We start from the raw sequence: 6,087 nt of genomic DNA on the forward strand, positions 1-6,087 counted from the left end.
GGCACTGGCCTCCATTTTCCTGGCCATATCTACTATGGCATGGAAGCTCTCCCTGTCCACTGACTGAATCAAGGAGGAATACCTGGAATGGAGTTTCATGACATACCTCCTTGACCTCTTTGAATCTGTGTCCAGACTCTGTCCAGAAAAAGGCAACAGCTCCATAAATTTGTCGGTGTACTCCTCTACACTCATTTCATCCGTCTGCCTCAACTGCTCAAACTCTATCATCTTCAGCTCCCTTGAACTATCGGGAAAAGCCCATCCTGCAAACTCGTTTGCAAACTCTTCCCAAGTCATGCTGTCCACTCTCGGGTTCATATAATTCTTGAACCACTCTCGTGCCTTCTTGCACTTAAGCGTGAACCCAGCCATCTGAATGGCTCTACTATCATCAGCCCCTAACTCCTCTGTGATCACTTTAACCCTTTCCAGATATACAAATGGGTCATCCCCTTTTTCATATTGGGGAGCGCCCAATTTCATGTAGTCGGTCATCTTGACCTTGCTCTCACTGGCTGAGCTAGGTCTAGAAGGCTGAGTAACTGGGGCTGCTGGTTCTGCAGGTGGTGGAGGTGGTGCAACATTTTCTGAGGTAGGGTTTGCTGGATTTGGATAGTATGGTGGGGGTGGATACATTGGGTACTGAGAGTATGGTGGGTAGTATGGTGGGTAGGGCATCTGTGTGGGATAAGGGGTGAAACTAGGGTAATCCGATGTACCTCCAATCGAATACCCGGGATGTTGTGAGAAATGTGGGTAGTGAGGTGGCTGTACAAATCCCGAGGCCTGAGTGCCTCCTTGGGACTCTCCCATACCTTCCTCTGACATGCTAACGCCTAGACTGCCATCCCTCCTCTGCTCTACATCCATATCATCCCCCATGCTCTCAGACATTCCTCCCTGAACTGTTCCTCTGACTGATCTGCTTCTACCCAGATCCAAAGACCTTCTAGGGTCTCTTGCTGCTCTTTCTCGGTTAGACCTACTAGACATTGCCCTAGGCAATGCTGGAGGACGGGCGCTCATGCCCTCATCCTCAGGTGGTACTCCAGTCAATCTTGCTGATCGACGAGTTCCCCTCATCCTGTTTTCTGAAAAACAGTACACATAGCACAAACATTAGCATCATATGGTTCATGTGGGCACACATGAACCCGCATCACATACATCACATATCATAGCATATCATTAATGCACATGCATATTATCATGGCATTTCACATCATTATACAAGACAGGACTCCACATCCTATCCTAGTGGACATGATCTTTCCTATTGTGCTTGACCTTCTATAACATCTATGAGCCCGACACTCTAGGTCCGACCATATGAACCTAGGGCTCTGATACCATTCTATAACGACCCAAAAATCGGACCGCTACCGGCGCTAGGATCCAGATCGGCTTAAGGCCGCCGGGACCCGTAGCAAGCCTGACATGAAACCTGTAAACCTGTATAATCCCATACAAGATCAACAACATATATAAAAATTTAAACTTTTCTATCCATGAACATCAACCAAACTCAACCTGTGCATAAACATTAACATAATATTGATCCCTCTGTGGAATCTCATCAGTGCCCCCAAAAGGGGTGACATAACATAAGTTGAGTTGGTTTACATAAACATCATCAAAATCTCTAAGATCATGTATTAACGGGATAGCACAATCTATGGTCAAGCACACTTCTAATATCCATATACATCATCTCATTACATGACTATACTGATTAAGACTTTACATTACAATTTGATCATGTCCATTGCTAGCTATTACATAAACATGACTTCTTTACTCTAACCGACTTCCTCTTCTATTCTATACCTGCAAGCCTGGGGGTAAAGGGAGAGGGGTGAGCTAAAAGCCCAGTGAGTAGAGCTATTAAAACACATTAACACTATGCTCTATGAAATGCATCATAACACAAACAATTCACATAAGGGTTGGGTGAACTTGTCACCAATTAGTCCAAGTTAACTCTGTGCCAGGCCTATAGAATGGGGTCCTGGTCTTTCCTGTCAGAACATACATTACTTACCATTTCCCCAGGGCTTCCTCTGGGCTCCTGGTCTTCGAGTCCCATACCCGTGCTAGACCATAGAATGGGATCCTGGTCTTTCCTTACTCTGTGCCAGGCCTGTAGAATGGGGCCTGGTCTTTCCTTACTCTGTGCCAGGCCTGTAGAATGGGGCCTGGTCTTCCTGTCATGGACTAATTGGGTCATCCGACATTCACCCACATCAACAACAATCGATGCAATGCGGCATATTCGTGAAAACTAATGAAATCATCCTATTGCATAATCATGATGCATGAAACATGATAAAACATTTAATTTAAAGGATTAAGTTTAGTCCTACTCACCTCTGGCTGACTCTGACAACACCGAAGCAGCTGATCTCACTGCTGGGGTCCTCGGTTCCTCGGGTCTGAACCTACACAGGTGGACTCAAATAAGGGACCAAACATACTTGAACATAACTCTAAAATACTCCCCAAAAACCCCCTAAAACATCATATAAAAATATGCAAGAAATGGCTGAACAGGGCACTTTCGGCGGCAGGTTCGGCGGCCGAAAGTCCCTCCAGAGCCGAAAGTCAGGCACTTTCGGCGGCACCTTCAGCGGCCGAAAGTCCCAGACAGATCCGAAAGTCTTCTTTCGGGGGCAAACTTCGGCAGCCGAATGCTGCCTCCACAAGGGGGTTCGGCGGCCGAAAGTTCCTTCGGCTGCCGAACCTGGTTTCTCCCAAAAGGGCAGAAACTTGGCTCATATGAGCCTCTTGCCTCCCAAAACCTCAAATCATGCATATAGTTCAACTAAAACATGCATACAAGTTCCTAGGGGTCTCAAACAATCATATACCCCAACTACAACACTTCAAACATACTCAAACAACACACATTGCTCAAAACATCAATATTAACCCATAACTCAACATATAACCTAACATGCCTTTCTACCCATAGATCTTGCATAAAACTTAGTAAAACACCTAAGGAGCTTAAGATCGGCTCTTGCCTCTTGAAGATCGAGAGGGAGACGACCTAAACTTGGAGATCCACGAAAATGAGCTCCTGAGTTCCCAAAGCTCCAAAACTTGGTTTAAATGCTCAAAACTTGCAATGTGAGTTTAAAACTCAAGAAGAATGGAAGAGATTTGGAGGAAGAACACAAGAGTTGCAAAGGGAAGGTCGGAAGCTTGCTGTGGCCGAAAATGGGAGAAAGCTCGCCCATTTCGGCTAAGTACCCCTTTTATAGGTGGCTGGCCAGGCCACGTTCGGGGGCCGAATGCGCTTCCGCATCCATGCAATGTTCGGCGGCCGAACTTGACTTTCGGCGGCCGAAACTGGACTTCCCTAACTCATGCTTTTGGGGGCCTAACGTGCCTCCAAAACGCATGCATGTTCGGCGGCCGAACTTGACTTTCGGCGGCCAAACCTGGATTTTCCTCCAAAGACTTTTCATGTAAAAACTCATTTAATTTCATACTTAAAATCATAAAACACATTAAAACATTTTTATTGAACATGATTTTACCCTACTAGAGGCTTCCGACATCCGAGATTCCACCGGACGGTAGGAATTCCGATACCGGAGTCTAGCCGGGTATTACAAATTGTTTGATAATTATTTTGTTACTTTTGATAGTGTTTGCTGTAAAAACAGCATAAAAAGTTGTTTAGATGCACTATATAAAGCTGCAGAAGATAGAAGTTATTTTAAACCAGATTATAGTATGTTCTTTATGTATGAATGAATTCTGTACTATTTATCTAAGTTAGATGAGTGGAATTTTAGCATGTTAGTTTCTTGTAAGTGAATGGTTAAAATGAAGGACCAAACAGTTGTAATGATTCAAAACTGGATGACCTAATAGTTTCGAAATTTAATATATAAGGACTGAAAAATTGTAAACTTTAAAACTTAAAAGACTAAGAAATTTTGAATACGTAAATAGATGGACTAAAAAGTTGTAAAATTAAAAGTAATAGAAGAGTGATAATGTTACATTTATCCAACTGTAACTTAATATCAAGTACAAAAAAAATTTATAAATACACAATGAATAAAATTGGAGCTGAGCAAATGAAATTAAAAGCATAACTTCATTAATATGTCCTTTTTGTTCAAATATGTATTACAAAATGAGACTTTACAAAATCAGACTTGATCATTACAATGTCATACATCTATTACTGCCATTTTAATGATCAAGTAAGACCAATATCTCTAGCACTGTACCAATATCTATGATAAACTCTCCCAAAAAATAATTTGTGCACAGATTTACAATATTATCAAATAGACAAAAAGCTCAATCCAATGCCCCAAAATACATGTTTTCTCAAAATGTACAAATTATAACCCACCAACTAACAACATTCTCAAAATGATCATTTGATATTCCAAAGGCTCCTTTAGGTAGTTGGTCCACCACTTGATCCCACTAGGTTAGTATTAACCCCTCTTGAAGTCTCCGCACCTGATGCAGTACTGTGTTTTCTCTTCTTTTGACTTGCAGCCATACTTGCCTGCAATTAGAGAAATACATAAAAAGGTTAAAAAGGTTAAAATAGATTCATTATATGCAAGCAAACAAAGGTATAGTTACCCCAACAGTAGCATATTGACAAGTTCTCTTATTGTGGCTTGTTTGTAAGCACCTAGCACAAGTGACAGTTGTTGTCCTCCTTCCTCTTGCTGGTGGTTCACTCTCATCTCTCTTTATAGCCTTCCTTGGCCTTCCTGGTTGCCTCCTCAAAGGAGGTGGCAACATTGATGGGTGTTTATTATCAGGTTCAAGCTCAGTTTGAGGAACAGGATGTATGGCACCTGCATAAACTCTTGAATAGCTCTGCACAGTGTAATATTCATGGCAAAACTCTTCAATATTATCCCTAACATATTCATGGCAAAGCATATGTTTATTAAACTGTTTTTATGGTTCTGCTCACTAGGCTCTTGTAGCTTACCCCTTTTCCCCTAATCCCAGGTTTGCAGGGTGAAGAATAGCTCGGGAAGTCGGCTAGAGGCTGGTATAGTTTATGTAATAGTTAGTAGTGGACATGTAATATGTAATGGATAGATTTGTGCTTTACCCTAGTTTATGTTTCTGTAAATCCCAGTGAACATGATTATTATGTAAAAGTTTAATATTGAGTTATGTTGATCCAAACTTGATGTATATGATGTTGACCATACTAGAGTATTTGATAAGGGCTCTAGTGTGGATTTTATATTTACAGTTTATGAGGAATGTACAGGTCGAGATTGGTATATGAAAAGTTTAAATTTTTATGAAAATTCATGTTTGGGATTTTATCAGGTATACAGGATGCACAGTAGGCTTGCTACGGGTTCCCGTGACCTTAAGTCGATCTGAATCCTAGCGCCGATAGTGGTTCAGTTTCCGGGTCGTTACATACAGAGTGTAATCAGCTATTTATTTAGCTGTGCTTTAAATTCAATTTTCATTCATTTAAGAAATATAAATCTGTTTTATCCATTCCCATTTTAAATAAATAAAATAGCATATATATAAATATATATTTCAGAAAAATATCAATATTATATATTTATCTACTCACCTGTACTGAGGACAAAATAGGTTTAGTTCACAAGAACACCCCTATTATCTAAACTAGAAGCTGGGTCCTCCCCTAGAATTAAGAAGAAAAATAATATATTAAGTGATAAATAAATATTTTATGATGAAAATATAAAACGTAAAATGTGAATTTTAAATATATTTTTTTATATATATTTTTAAGAAAAATTCGACAATATTTCGGTATAACTAGACCTCCCAAAATTACACAAACTCAACAAAAATACACAATAAACTATAAATATTATTTGGATCAACCTATGAAAATCATCGATCCAAAAGAAAATAGAATCTCATTAATTGGGTCTAACTAAAATTTATCCCCTTTTAATTCTCAAATCACAAAATCACTATTTAATGGTAGAGAAAATAAATTATATCGTAATAATTCGAATAAAAGGGATAAAACTCACCTATCCAATTATTGGAGGCTCTGGAAAAAATTATTGAATTTCTGATCAGGATATTAGT

Source organism: Manihot esculenta, chromosome 6, assembly GCF_001659605.2.
Source record: "Manihot esculenta cultivar AM560-2 chromosome 6, M.esculenta_v8, whole genome shotgun sequence".
NCBI lineage: Eukaryota > Viridiplantae > Streptophyta > Magnoliopsida > Malpighiales > Euphorbiaceae > Manihot > Manihot esculenta.